Here is a 14,940-nt window from a genome sequence, read left to right as displayed (position 1 = left end):
TACAGATCTTTGTTCTACTTCACTAGATCCTCACCGATCGAATACAACTTTGCAGCTCCATAAGCATATCTAATCCTTCTTCAACATTTTCTCATATATTCAATATTCACTCATTCCATATCCATATATTCACACTCTTATGCATCCAAACTCTTACTTCTTATGAATTCACAACTTGACCTTTCATATATACCTTATAGATTGTCAAGTTAGCTCAATTACAAGTTACAACAACTAAAAAAAATTAAATCAGTCAGTTGCAAACATTACATAAAACAATTAAACTTGATTCTTTAGAACCATAAAGTTCTTTGCTGCCCGACCCAACTCGGTGACCACTGCTCCAGAATAGTTTCCCCAGTGTTAACCAAGCGAGGCTCAGTAAACACTGCAAACCTTGCAACTTCCTTTGGAGATCAAGTTAACTAGGTAAACACTGACCGTCCTTCACTTACCAAGTGAGCTCGATAAAAGCTAACTTTCTCTTTGATGACCGAGTGAACTCGGTAGTTATTGACTTTCCCTTGTTAACCTTAGGAGCTTGGTTAACATTAACTTTCTACTAAAAAATCCTTTGATGCTCGAGTGAGCTTGGTAAGAGGCAACTTTCTATGTAATGTTCAGGAACGCTCGGTAGTCACTATAAATTGATTTGCTAATCGTCTGAGCTCGGTAGACTCTGTTTGATGGCCGATATGACATTTGTGTAACATCAAAGACAATACACAATTAACAATTGTATCCAAAAATATCCCTCTTTGGCATTGATGGAAACACAACATGTCATAGTAAAATAAAATTTGAAAACAAGTCTTTCTCATAACAATTCTCCCTCTAAGATAGAAAACTTTCCCTCTTACAGTAATCTCCCTCTGTGAAGGAATTACATGGAAAAATCTTTATTTTAAACAAATTTTAGAGAGATATAAAAGTAAAATCCTCCCTCTTTGACAACACATGCCAAAGAAAACTCAACTCAAATGAATTTCAGTGTACCTTTAGTACTGATTCATATGCAATATTTCCTAGTTATGTTGCATCAACTGATAGATCTTCAACTTGGTATGAGTTGATGCATCACTAAAACTTTATTTTAGTAAACTTCAAATAGGGGAGTGACCCCTAATTTACCTCTTAGATACATGAATGCATCCTTAGGTAATGGTTTTGTGAATATGTCAGCAATTTGTTCCTTTGTATGAACATATTCCAATCTGATCTCCTTAGCTCGCACCAATTCTCTAACAAAATGATATTTTATTGCAATGTCCTTGGTTTTGGAATGCATCACTGGATTCTTAGATATGTTGATTGCACTTGTATTATCACAGAACATAACAACTGGTTCTTTGATTTCCATCTTCATGCCTTTCAACAACTATTTAAACCAAACAATATTAGAACAGTTTACTGCTGCAGCAACATACTCTGCCTTTGCTATAGATTGAGATGTAGAATTCTTCTTTTTGCTTGTCCAAGAAACCAACCTCTTTCCAAGAAAGAATGCACCTCCACTTGTACTTTTTTTGTCATCAAGGTTTCCTGCCCAATCAACATTAGTAAACACTTTCAAATCTAAATTACCTCCAAACTCATACCATAAACCATACTCTTCAGTTCCTTTCAAATATCTCATTATTCTTTTGATTGCCATAATGTGATTTTCTCTTGATTTTGTTGAAAATCTTGCTACAATACCAACTGCAAGGGCAATATCTAGCCTAGTATGAACTACATGCTACAATTTTCCAATCATAGATCTATACAACGTTTGATCTACTTCTTTTGATTCATCTTCCTTGGTAAGTTTTAATCCGGTACAAATAGGAGTCCCAACTGGTTTACAATCTTCCATTCCAAACTTTTTCAATATCTCCTTGATGTATTTTGATTGAGTGATGTAGATACCATTTTTATTCTATTGAATTTGAAGACCAACAAAGAATTTGATCTCACTAAACATAGACATTTTAAATTCCTTGTTCATTTTTTTTGAGAATTCTTTGCACAAATCATCATTCCCTATGAAAACAGTATCATCTACAAATATTTCTACCAAGACAATCTTATTATCTGGTCCTTCCTTAATATACAAGTTACTATTATCATTAGTTCTTTGAAAACCAATTTGAATAAGATATTTATGCAATATTTCATACCATGCTCTAGGAGCTTGTTTCAGACCGTACAATGCATTGTGTAATTTGCAGACCATGTTCTTCTTATCTAGATCAACAAAACCTTCAATTTGTTCAATGTAAACTTCTTCATCTAGGATACCATTGAGGAATGTTGACTTGACATCCATCTGATAAACTTTGAATCCTTTTTGAGTAGCATATGCTAGTAAGGTTCTGACTCCTTCCAATCTTGCAATAGGAGCAAAAGTTTCTCCATAGTCTATTCCTTCTTCTTGAGCATATCCTTTGCATACTAGTCTAGCTTTGTTTCTTGATACCTTACCATCTTCATCCAACTTGTTTCTAAATATCCACTTGGTTCCAATCACATTTTTATCTTTAGGCCTAGGTACAAGAGTCCATGTCGTGGTTTTCTCTATTTTCTCTCTTTCTTCATTCATAGCCTCAATCCAACTATCATTTTCTAAAGAATCTTTGATATTTCTAGGTTCAAAATCAGTAAGTAAACAAGAACCTTTCAACTTGATTCTTGTTATGGTTCCTTTAGATTTGTCTCCAATGATTTGATCTGCTAAATGATGTCTCTTGACATATTTAGCTAATATAGGTTCCTTACCTTTTGAATGGATTTCATTATTATCCTCTTGCATTTCAACTTCAGGTTTTGTCTGTTCTGGCTCAGTAGATATTTGCTTGGTAGATGTTGGCTCGGGTCCTTTAGACTCGATAAACACTGAATTTAACTTGGTTTGCTGTGGCTCAATTTGAACTTCCTGTAACTCGGTTACAGATGACTCAGGAGTACAAGATTCCTGATTCTCTGATGTAACTGGTACTGTATCAGGTTCAATGAAGACAGACCTTCTATAATCTTCTGGTTCCCTTTTGCTTTCTTCTTCAGTCCTTTTTGCAAACTCATAAACTTTCACATGTGCACTTTCTATGACTTTGTGAGTAGATAAGTTCAAACATCTATATGCCTTACTTTTGCATGAGTATCCAAAGAATATACCTTCATCACCTTTCACATCAAATTTTCCTTTTCTAGATTCTTTCAATATGTAACATTTACTTCCAAATACTTTAAGGTAACTTACATTAGGTTTATAGCCATACCATAACTCATAGGGGGTTTTGAATGAGTCTTTCTTCAGCTGTACTCGGTTCAGGGTATAAACTGCAGTGTTGATAGCTTCCTTCCAGTATTTGATAGCAATGCTCTATTCAATCATTAAAGTTCTTACACAATCCATGATGGATCTGTTCCTTCTTTCAGCTATTCCATTTTGTTGGGGTCTTCCAGGGGCTGATACCTAGCTTTTGATTCCTCTTTCAATGAAAAAGTTATTAAACTCATGTGAAATGAATTATCCACCTCTATTTGATCTCAAGCATTTTAATCTTTTCCCTATTTCCTTTTCTACTCTGGCCAAATACCATTTGAACTTTTCAAATGCTTTTGATTTGTTTCTTAGATACATGACTGTCATCATTCTTGAGTAATCATCAACAAAAAGAATGAAAAACTTTTCTCTAGTATAGCTTTCAATTATAATGGGTCCACATAAATCAGTATGCACAATTTCTAATATATCTTCAAACTAATAGTTTTTACTTTTAAAACTAGTCTTTTCCATTTTTTCAATCTGACAATTTTTGCATAGACCGACCTCAGGTTTCTTTATGTTAGGAATGCCTCTTACTTTCTTGAATTTGCTTATCTTTACCAGATTATCAAAGTTCACATGACACAACTTTTTATGCCATAACCAACTTTCCTCTACTTGAGTAATGAAACATGAACATTCACCTAGTTCAAGATAGAACAAGTTACCTTTAGTTTGAGTACCTGATCCAATCAGCTTTCCTTTGCCATTCAGTAGTCTTTCTTTACCATGCATGAATTCTACTTTGAATCCATTATTGAGTAGTTGTGCCACACTTAACAAATTATGCTTTAGTCCTTCTACCCAATAGGTATTATCATATATAAGTTCCTTGGTTAGAGAGATTCTTCCTCTTCCTTTTATACAACAAGGTTCATTATTACCAAATCTTACACTGCCACCATCGTAGTCTTCAAAGTATTCAAACTTAGTTTTGTTGCTAGTCATGTGATGAGAAAAACCACTACCTATGATCTATGTATCATTTTTTCTCATATGAGAAATGAGTGCCATTTTCTCATCATTATTAGATTCATTTTTCATAGCAATGTAGATGAATTCATTTTCTTCTTCATCATTAGAATCATTAGAATCTTTAGCCATAAAACATGTTTTCTTATCTTTATCCTTGAATGATTTGAAATTTTTCTTGCCATTCCATTTGTGATCTTTCTTCTCATCTTTATTCTACTTGTTTGGACACCTAGTAGCAATATGACAAACTTCTTCACATGAAAAATCGATTAGGGGCACTTTACCTTTTTATTTTCTTCTACCTCTAGAATATTTCCTTGCTAGAAGGGCTTCAATTACTTCAAGATCACTGTCTAAAATTTGGTTTGATTCATCTTCACTTTTTGACTAGGATTTCTTATTGCCTTTCTCCTTGAGTGAAAGTTTGGCTTCAAATGCTGATTCAGTGTTCTTGGAAGCTAGAACATAGTTATCAAAGTTCTCTAGTTCAAATGCAGTCAATCTTCCAACTATAGCCTCTAGATTTATCTTATGATTTGCTTCACATCTTCTATCTTGAATTGCAGAAACTTTGATTGCATAAATGGGAAGTAGAGCTCTAAGAACTTTACTTATAACTGTCTCTTCCTTGATATCTCCTCTAGATGCTTTGATTGCACTGACACATGCTTTGACTCTTTTAACATATTTTGCAATGTTTTCATCCTCTCTCATCCTCATTTGATCAAATTGTCCTCTCAGACTTTCTACTTTGGCTCTTCTAACATTATCATCTCCTTCATAGATCTCTTTCAGCTTTTCCCACATTTCAAAAGTAGATTTGAGTCCTTGATATCATCAAATTCTTCATAACTCAGAGAAGATGCTATATCTATCATCATAATATTGTGGGTCTTCTTTTCAGAAATATCATTGACAGATAGTGTACCAGCTGGTTCTACATATTTTTCATCAAGGTATTTTAGTCCTGTATCTCCAATAGAAGCTAGATGAAGTCTCATCAACCCTTGCGATGCTGAGAAGTTGTCCTTGTTAAGTCTTGGAATTTCCCTCTTCTAAGGCATCTTGATCTTTAGCTTAGATCCTTGAAATCTTATCCTACAAGCACCAAGAGCTCTGATACCAAGTGTTGGAAATAGAGATGGAGTAACTGAGAGGGGAGGGTTGAATCATTTACCACAAAAATAAATCCACAGATCCTTAGATGTCTTAAAATATAGTTGTTGTTGATACTCAGTAACCACACAAATAAATGCTAAAACATGATAGATGTTCTGTTTAACTTATTAAGCATTTAAAGTGATTAATATGCATGCATAAAGAAATAACATGAACACAAGAGATACTAGATTTAACGTGGAAACCCAAATTGGGAAAAACCACCAAGTAACTAGTTACCAATTTTCACTCTTCTAAAGTGAGCCCTGTTAGAAGCCAACCCTATTAAAGATTACAAAACACACTGTTAGGTGTGACCCTATTAGAGGATTTAATCACCCTATTAGAAGTGGCCTTGTCAGAGGTCTTTAGAACAATTCAACTGAATTGTCACCTTGTTAGAGGATTTACAAAATGGCTGTTAAACCAACTCTGTTAAGAGATTTTGAATCATTGTTACGATGATTAGAAAGCAACAATGAAGTGATCTGAAATATATGAAACTTATCTTTGCTGAATATAGATGTATGTTTTGCTTCATTAGATCCTCACTGATCGAATACAACTTTGCAGCTCCATAATCATATCTAATCCTTCTTCAACATTCGCTCATATATTCAATATTCGCTCATTCCATATCCATATATTCGCACTCTTATGCATCCAAACTCTTACTTCTTATGAATTCACAACTTGACCTTTCATATATACCTTACAGATTGTCAAGTCAGCTCAATTACAAGTTACAACAACTGAAAAACATTAAATCAGTCAGCTGCAAAGATTGCATAAAACAATTAAACTTGATTCTTTAGAACCATAAAGTTCTTCGCTGCCCAACCTAGCTCGGTGACCACTGCTCTAGAATAGTTTCCCTAGTGTTAACCAAGTGAGGCTCGGTAAACACTGCAAACCTTGCAACTTCCTTCAGAGACTGAGTTAACTCGGTAAACACTGACCTTCCTTCACTTACCGAGTGAGCTCGGTAAAAGCTAACTTTCTCTTCGATGACTGAGTGAACTCGGTAGTTATTGACTTTCCCTTTGTTAACCTTGGGAGATCGATTAACATTAACTTTCTCCTACAAAATCCTTTGATGCTCGAGTGAGCTTGGTAAGAGCTAGCTTTCTATGTAATGTTCAAGAACGCACGGTAGTCACTATGAATTGCTTTGCTGACCATCTAAGCTTGGTAGACTCTGTCTGATGGCTGATATGACATTTATGTAACATGAAAGACAATACACAATTAACAATTGTATCCAACATCCAGAATATTTTGATTAGGGTTTATAGGTGGGTTAGGTGGTGGTACATGATCCCCTCTAGAAACCTCAACCTCCTACTATTCTATTTCAACATTTTCCAAACGAGAGGCTCTATTAGCTTTACTTCATCGACCACCTCATCCAACTCAACTAACTTGTGTGACAACTAGCATCGTACACATGAGTCAATTTTTTTTTAATAAGTCAAATGTAAAATTGGTTAATTAGATCATTCATAATACTAGGAGCAGTCACATCTTGTTAAATAGAGAGAAAACATACTATGTAGATATTCAAGTTGTAAACAAGGTGGGTGCATTTTCAAAATGAAGATTACTTAGTTGGATGATTTTATTTTTATTTTTATTTTAAAAATAATCCACGTGTAAGAACCAGTATACATAATCCAAGGGTGGGCTTCATTCCCTCCAAAATGTATTTTATTGTTTCTCTTAAATCACTCCCAATTTTCCATTGCATGCAGAAATAACAAATAGAAGTGCATAGGAAGACATGTTCAAATAGGGAGAAAGATGCAGAGTGGAACATATGGGCTCTACACATTTCCCTCATTCTTATTTGTTTTGTAGTTTACTATAAGAAATAATTGAAATTATATTATTCTACTGACACATGTCCTTCTGGGATCCTTCCATTCGAGATAGGGCTAGAGGGGATTACAAAAATTAATTAAGGAGATTAGGAATATACCATCCCAAAGTATGCATTAAAATATTACTATATAGTTATTACTACTTGTTATTCTTTGTTTTTTGTTGGCTATAAACTTCACCAACCAAAATGAGTTTGGCCCGCATGAGGATGGGGAGTTTTGGGAAACTCAGGTTCCCTCTGAGTTTTAATAAAAACTTTGTTAGCTTTTCCCAAATGTCCCATGCATGATAATTTAGAACAATGTGTCCAAATTTCATGGCATGTACTACATTATAAAAAATGGGAGGAGAATATTTTAAATATCTCTCCAAAAATGTATGATATAATGAAAAGGCTAAATTAGACCAAATCATGATATGGGTGTGTCTTGATCACAAGATCTTGGGATGGCCTAAGGAGGGTAGTGGCCCAAAAATTTTCTAGGCCAAATGATATTATACACCCATAATACACATCACTTGGATTTCCCAATAGTCCAACTCTCACATTTGGACCATAGTTGCCTTCTGAAGGTTTTTTTTTTTTCATTTTCAAGGCTCTGCCTTAGATGCAATGCATAATGTACTTTCATTTTTTTGGGACTTAGAAGTGATATAAAAAAATATTTTTAAAACAAAACAAAATATACAATAGACTATATCCTATGTTTTGGGACTCAAAATCACCTTCCTAATTTGAGTACCATTCCGAGCTTTCAAGCCCTATAAGCATTTTTTAATGGATGCATACCTAGAAGTCCTTTTAAGCCTTATGAAGTGCTTAATGTTTCTAATACCCTGCATTCAACATGTCCACTTTTCCCATGAAGATAAATTATCATTTTGTTAAGTTTCATTTTGACCAATGTTCAAAGAATAGGAGGCTTTATTTTTTATTGAATATCTTGCACTGGGTTATGTTTCATGACTCTCTACTTTGGCAGTGTTTAGTATCAATATTAGAGAACCTATATTTCAAATTCAAATCATTTTGATATAATTTGACTAGGTTTTGAATCCCTCAATGTTGGTCATTAATTCTTGTCATGTTGATGCTAATTGTTTAGAATTCTAGGAAGCCCTATTTGACTTGTTATAACTTTGACCCATTTGATCAAATGAGAAATTTCGTACTGTATTTCATTTCAGAGGTCAGATAATTGATATGTTTTAATTTTGAGATTATGATGAATTTTTTTTATAAGTTTTTGAATGTGATTCCAAATGTAATTGTAAAGTTTTACTGATGTCATAACATGTAGATTGGTTGGTACCCGTGTTCGGGATATTATAACTCTAAATCCATGATAGGTGAGATCAAATGGATTGTACCATTATATTTTACTATAAAAATTCTTTAAATGTGTTGGTTTAGAACTTTTGACAAATCCATCGACACACTTTCCCAGGTCCATTCTATTTGCAAAAATCACTTTTCTACTAGTGTTTCTAGTCTGTAAAATTTGACTAGCTTACTTTGATTGCTTTCCAAATTCACCTAGTTATTATTCATGAGCTCAAATCTTAGATTTCTACTCTCCTCATGAAAATGAACCAATGCCCCATTTTTTGTCTCCCCAAGTGTCAGTTTGCCCAATTTTTGAAACCAAAGCACAACACAGTTTATTATTTTCTAATGTGTTTTCTTACAAGCAATTTTGAGAGGGAAACCTTGACAATCAATATCTTTTGATTGAGAATTCATTATGAGATGAGATTTGGAAGAGTGAAAGAATAAAAAATAGAGAATCAAAATATCTAATTTCAAGGCCTAATCAAGGATTTTTGTTAGTTTTTAAAGCTGGCCCATAGACCATTACACACAAAATGGACAAGTTGTAGAAAGAGGTGAAATGAGTTTTCAATGACAAATCAGTGCTCAAATTTGAATCTAGTTAGTGCAAGATGTTCAATAGGCCTATTTGAGGTGTCAGGTATTTGAATTCAAAAAAAAAAATTAGCCAGACCCCCTTTGGGGGCCCTGCTAAATTCATTGAATGAACAAGTCACCAGGGATCAAAAAATGTTCAACATAGGTAATTGGGATAATTTTAACAATTATAATGCCCCCTAATGGACATCTTGTCATTAAAGATCCAAAGTTTTCATATAATGAGTGTGATAACACTAGTGTTTAGGCTGAAGGCATTCAATGTGGAAAGCACAAATATACCCAATTTAAATTGGATTGAGCCAAGTTGTAAAAGATATGACTCGAGAGGTTATTATTTCAATTAAAGCTTTCCAAACATTTTCAATCTTTATAATAGGTGATAAACCTTATGTAAGAGCCACTAGGATTAATTTTTCCTATCTATACAAGCTTAAAAGGGCCTACTTACTTGATTGCTAACTCTAAAAATGTTGGATAGAGCACATGTCAAAAAATGATAGAGGAAGAAGAGTGGTTTTGTCTTAATAAAAATCAAGAGGAGGCCAGTTGAAGAAGTATAGTGTAGAGTTTGAGTTTTTCTCATATGCCATGCATTAATTTTATAGCCCCCCACTTCCACAATTAATTACGCAAGCCCCTTTTACAACTATAGAAAAGAAGAAGATTGTTTGGATTTAAATATTCTTGAATTGGTTATAAGGGTAGAGTAGGTGCCAACAAAGGGAAGGAAATCTGGCATTAGCAAGGAACTACCAATTACATCCAAGGTTTCATTTTTTGAGTCATAGTTTGGTGGAGTTTTCAAATTTTAGAATTGAATGCTATTTGGTTTGCAAATGTCTGTATAAAGTTGTTCCCATGCTAGTAATGTTGAGTGCATTTGAGGAGTATTTAGTATAAGGGATCAAAGTTCAAATAAAGAAGTATCACACAAAGAATGACAAGAAGAGATAAGGCACATGAAAGTAGAAAAATCAAACCATGTGAAATCTACAATAAAGGGGAACAACAACAATCCTGGAGGCCCAATGGAAGAGACTGGAGGATGAGCTATATATAGTTGTACCATTTTTAGATGTAATAAAATGCACGTTTTAAAAAGAAAAACATTCATTTTTATAAGGGGTAGTGTTGGGATTGAAAATTGCATGGTCCATTTTCAGTCACATTTTGAAAATTGAGCCCTATAATTGCTTTTTGATGCACATGTACCTAGCTATACCTTTGAACCCTATGAGGTGTTTAATGTTTCTAACACCTTCCATTCAGCATGTCTACATGTTCCATAAAGTTAAACTATCTTTCTGAGCCAATTTGTGAAGTCCCATTTTGAGTAATTGTAATTTTTGCATTTTTGCCCTGAGTGTCAAATAGTGACAAGAAGCTATGTTGGCATTTGAATATCTCGCACCCAAAAAAATTTCATGATTTTCTTCTTTGGGAGTATATAGTGTCCATACCCAAGAACCTATATTTAAGATTTCAAGTCATTTCAAGTCAGTTTGCCTAGGTTTTGAATCCCTCAAAGTTGGTTAGTTATCAATGTCATGCTGATATGAAGTATTCAAAATTCTAGGAAGCCCTATTTGAAAAGTTATATTTTTGACCTAGTTGACCAATATGTTGAAATTCCCTTTGCATTGCATTGTAGACGTTAGAAACTTGTTATGTTTCAATTTTCAGCTTATGATGCATTCTAAGCCGCTCAAGCATGCAGTGTGGGGATCGATGATGTCAATCGGATGTCAATCCAATATTTTAAACAAAAAATAAAACAAGCTAACATGGTGCCAAAAATGAAGATCATACAAGATGATGAAATGTGGCGAGATGGGCAGATGGTGTAATTTCACAAGAGGAAGATGCTCGTGGGTTAAACAAAGTGGGTATGTGGGATGCTAACACGTGTCAACGAGCCCACCCAATGATGACATTGTAGATTCAAGTTTTGAACAAATCAAGAAATGACATGTGGTGCTAAATGTAGGGGTGGACCAATCACAGAGTGACATGTAGCATTCAGTCAAACCTAGTTTGACTCCAAATTTGAACGTTGGGGTAAAAAAATTGAAAATTATGAAAAAAAAAAAAATAATTTCAAAAATATGGACGTACAATCTTTTTTAAATTCAAAAGAGGTTTTAATCTAAAGTTGATACTTTAGACTATTTTAAATTTTTGAAAATTTAAAATTTTAAAGCATGCAGACCTATGTTTCATACTAGAGGAGAATTTTTCAAACTAAAATTTAGAGGGTTTCTGGAAGGCTACATATGCAATGTTATATATTGTTGGAATCAAGAGAATTTGAATTTTCTAATTATGCAATTAGTTTCTACATAGGAAGTAGCCTGTTCATGCTATAGGAATTTTTCTTCCAGATTCCTATTGTGCAACTGTATTCAAGTAATGAAGTTCATAACTATTTCATAACATAAAAATGACTTGAATATCAGTAACATACAGTGAAAATGCAATTGGGGTCACGTTTAAGTTAGTTAAATGGGGATTTCACCAACTTTTCATAAGGAAAATCATATATTTTGGTAAGCAAGAGGTTTTCATCATTCAGAAATAGATATTTTCAAATTAGTTACAATGTAATGATGAAAACAAATCGGATCAAAATGGGAGAAGGAAGAGAGAGGTTATTCAGTTGCAAGGGATTGAATTCTAAGTGGATACATGTCAGGCATAGATCAGATCTTGGAATTCATCTTCTTCTATATCATTCTTTCTTTCTTTAATTGTGAGGGTTGGTAGTTTTCTCTACGTAATACCAGTAGGGTTCTAGTGTTTTACTGTGAAACCATTTTCTTCAGCATATTCTCTCTTGTATGAACATCATTAGGAAGGATAATACAGATAGTTCAGATCTGTTAGGTGTTTTCTGTGTTTTTATTTCATGCATATGAATGTATAATTTCAAGGAAATTAATACAAAGAACAACACATGGTTGAGTTTCATCTTGAATCTTGTCTCCTTCATCAGTGATCTTCAATGATTTATAATCTTTGACATAGAGCTTAGGTTGTAGTTGCAATCCCTTAAGGCTGTATGTTATTTCATTGTTGCCTGTGATGCAAAGGGTTATGTAAATGCTTTAGAGAAATCAACAGGGTTGTGAGTTTGCTGATGGGGATATCATGTAAGAATGGGGTTTAGATTGAGCATATATGTCTACTTACAAGTTAAATGGATAGATCAAATATCCGAAGATACAAATAGGTATCAGATACCCATATGTGTGTTTTGATTCATAGATTTGCCCAATGGATAAGGCACTAATCAGTTAAAGGATCATTAATTCTTACTACTACATATTTAAGGGTTTGTTGAATTCATTTATTAATCAAAATCATTTCAGTTTTTCATGTCTTGTAGTGGGCTGAAAGGAATTAACCCTCACTCAACTTATGAGATTCATAGATTTGCATTTAGCTGCTATAGATCTGTGTCATTTCATGAGTTATTAGGAGATATAAGGGTTTTCATTTGTAGTAATTAGGTTCAAATTTATGTTTTAAGTGCATTGGTACCATATCTCAAAACCTGAAGGTTAATCTACCTAGGTCTTGTGGAGCCTGAAGTGAAGATGGTTCAAGCCTTATAGTTGGCCCAAGACTGTAGTCAGGTGCATTCATCAAAGGAATTTGCTAGCCTTAGATGCACTTGTTTGGTTTCTTGGTTGTTTTTAAAACTGTCAAATCAAGAGCGAAAAAATTGGTGACTCTGTTGGGGAATGTATTGAATCTACATTACAAACAAACCTTGGGAATTTGAACAAGATTCAATACAATGGGAGAAGTGTGTGAAAAATTGCAACAGTAAGTTATCTGAAGTGTTTTCCAGTTTTCTTACTTAAATGTCATGCACCCCAATTAAGTTTTATCCATTACAATAGTATTTTCAAGGTTGAATATAGATTGTGTTGCTAAAAGTGCTTATCTTTAGTCACATCAGCCAGTTGTTGTTTTCCAAATACATTTGTAATTCAGAGTCAAAACTGTTGAAAAAGGGTTTCTCTCTTTACAATGTTTAAAAGTTTTGCAAAATTTTACAAGTTAGAATTCCAGTTTAGATCTATTATGTTGTAAATCATGTTTAAATTTATCTCATAATTGTGAGTGGTGACTCTCTAAATTAGTTACCTACAATTGTTTTCAAGAGTTTTTAGTTGAACTAGGCAAATCTAAAAGTTGTGTCAAATTTTAAATAAGAAAAGAGATTGATATAAGTTTTTGACCGATAAGTTTCAAAAGAAATTAAGTTTTACATATGTGTTCTCCATCAAGTGGTATTTCCAGCACTAAGAGGAGGAGAATAGTTTAAAAGGTTTTATACACTTCATTGGATTGATTTTTAGCTTGTTGTATTTAAGTTTGTGAAGTGTATTTGAAGAAAGTTTATTTGGTAGAAGGGCATAGATTTGCAGCAAATTAAAAATTAGAATTAGTGTGAATGAGGTTCAAATTTTTAAAGGATGTCAAGATTCATTTCACCTAAGATGTAGCCGGTTAGTGAAATTCCTAGATCTATTTCTACCAAGCAGTATATGCTATTATGTTTTGATGGTATTCATAGTTTCCCGAATGTCATTCCTAATGATGTTAGAAAATGTTTGCCTAAGTTCAATGGGGACCATATTGTTTCAGCTAGTCATCATGTTGAATTTTTTAATATTTGATGGCCGACTATGAGATTTCTCATTAGGACATGCACATGAAGTTATTTGTCCAAACCTTAGAAGGTGATGCTAGAGATTGGTTTTCTTTCCTACCAACATGTTTTATTTCATCTTGGGGTGAGTTGCATTCAACCTTCATGGAGCAATTTGGAGAATGGGTAAGCATATCTGATTCTTATGACAAGTTCTTGAAGATTCATATTCAGAGTGATGAACTTGTTCCTCAATTTAACATCAGATTTGCAAGAGTTTTGAATGAAATCCCTGAGAGTTATAGACCTGATGATCAAATGTGTTTAGCTATATATTTTGATGCATTTGACAAGAAAATGAATTATCTACTAAGGGATAAAGAACCATAGACATTATATTAGGATTTTATGACCACTAGGGATATTGAGAATAATATGAAATATGGATTGATTAGAGGTCATTTTCCCTTGAATGATTGCCGATATAATGGTCATGAAAGAAAAGTGGAACATAGTGTTGATGTTCCAATTTCAAAGTAGAATGTCAATACCCCTACTATAAATTTTACTCAGATTGAGAATTTAAATTAGAATATGTGTGTAAGGAAGGTTAGTCTAGTTGCAAATGAAGACACACATGTTTTTGATGTTGCAGCAGTGAATAGTATTTTAGACTCTGATAAGGTTCAGCATTGTGTTGATTTTATGAATCAAGGTTTAGTTACAACAGTAAGTTCTTCTCGTGATATTTATATATATGATGATGTAACTAATGCTTCAAATTTTGAGGATGTTGCACCTAAATCTCAGCCTTATGTAAGTGAGGAGGCTAAGAGTTGTCTATGTGATCATGAATTTGATGTTGCTGATCTAATATTTCATGGAGAGATAATACAAGATGGAGAATATAAATCAAACTTATCTCAGTCACAGTCAGAAGAACAAAGTGCACATATTTGTAATGTTTTAGCAATAGATGGTAAGATGGATTCACTTGATCAGTCAGATATGCAAGAAATGCATTAT

Source organism: Cupressus sempervirens, chromosome 4, assembly GCF_028749045.1.
Source record: "Cupressus sempervirens isolate cs-2001-9-10 chromosome 4, ASM2874904v1, whole genome shotgun sequence".
Taxonomy (NCBI): Eukaryota; Viridiplantae; Streptophyta; class Pinopsida; order Cupressales; family Cupressaceae; genus Cupressus; species Cupressus sempervirens.
This window is presented reverse-complemented; position numbering follows the sequence as displayed.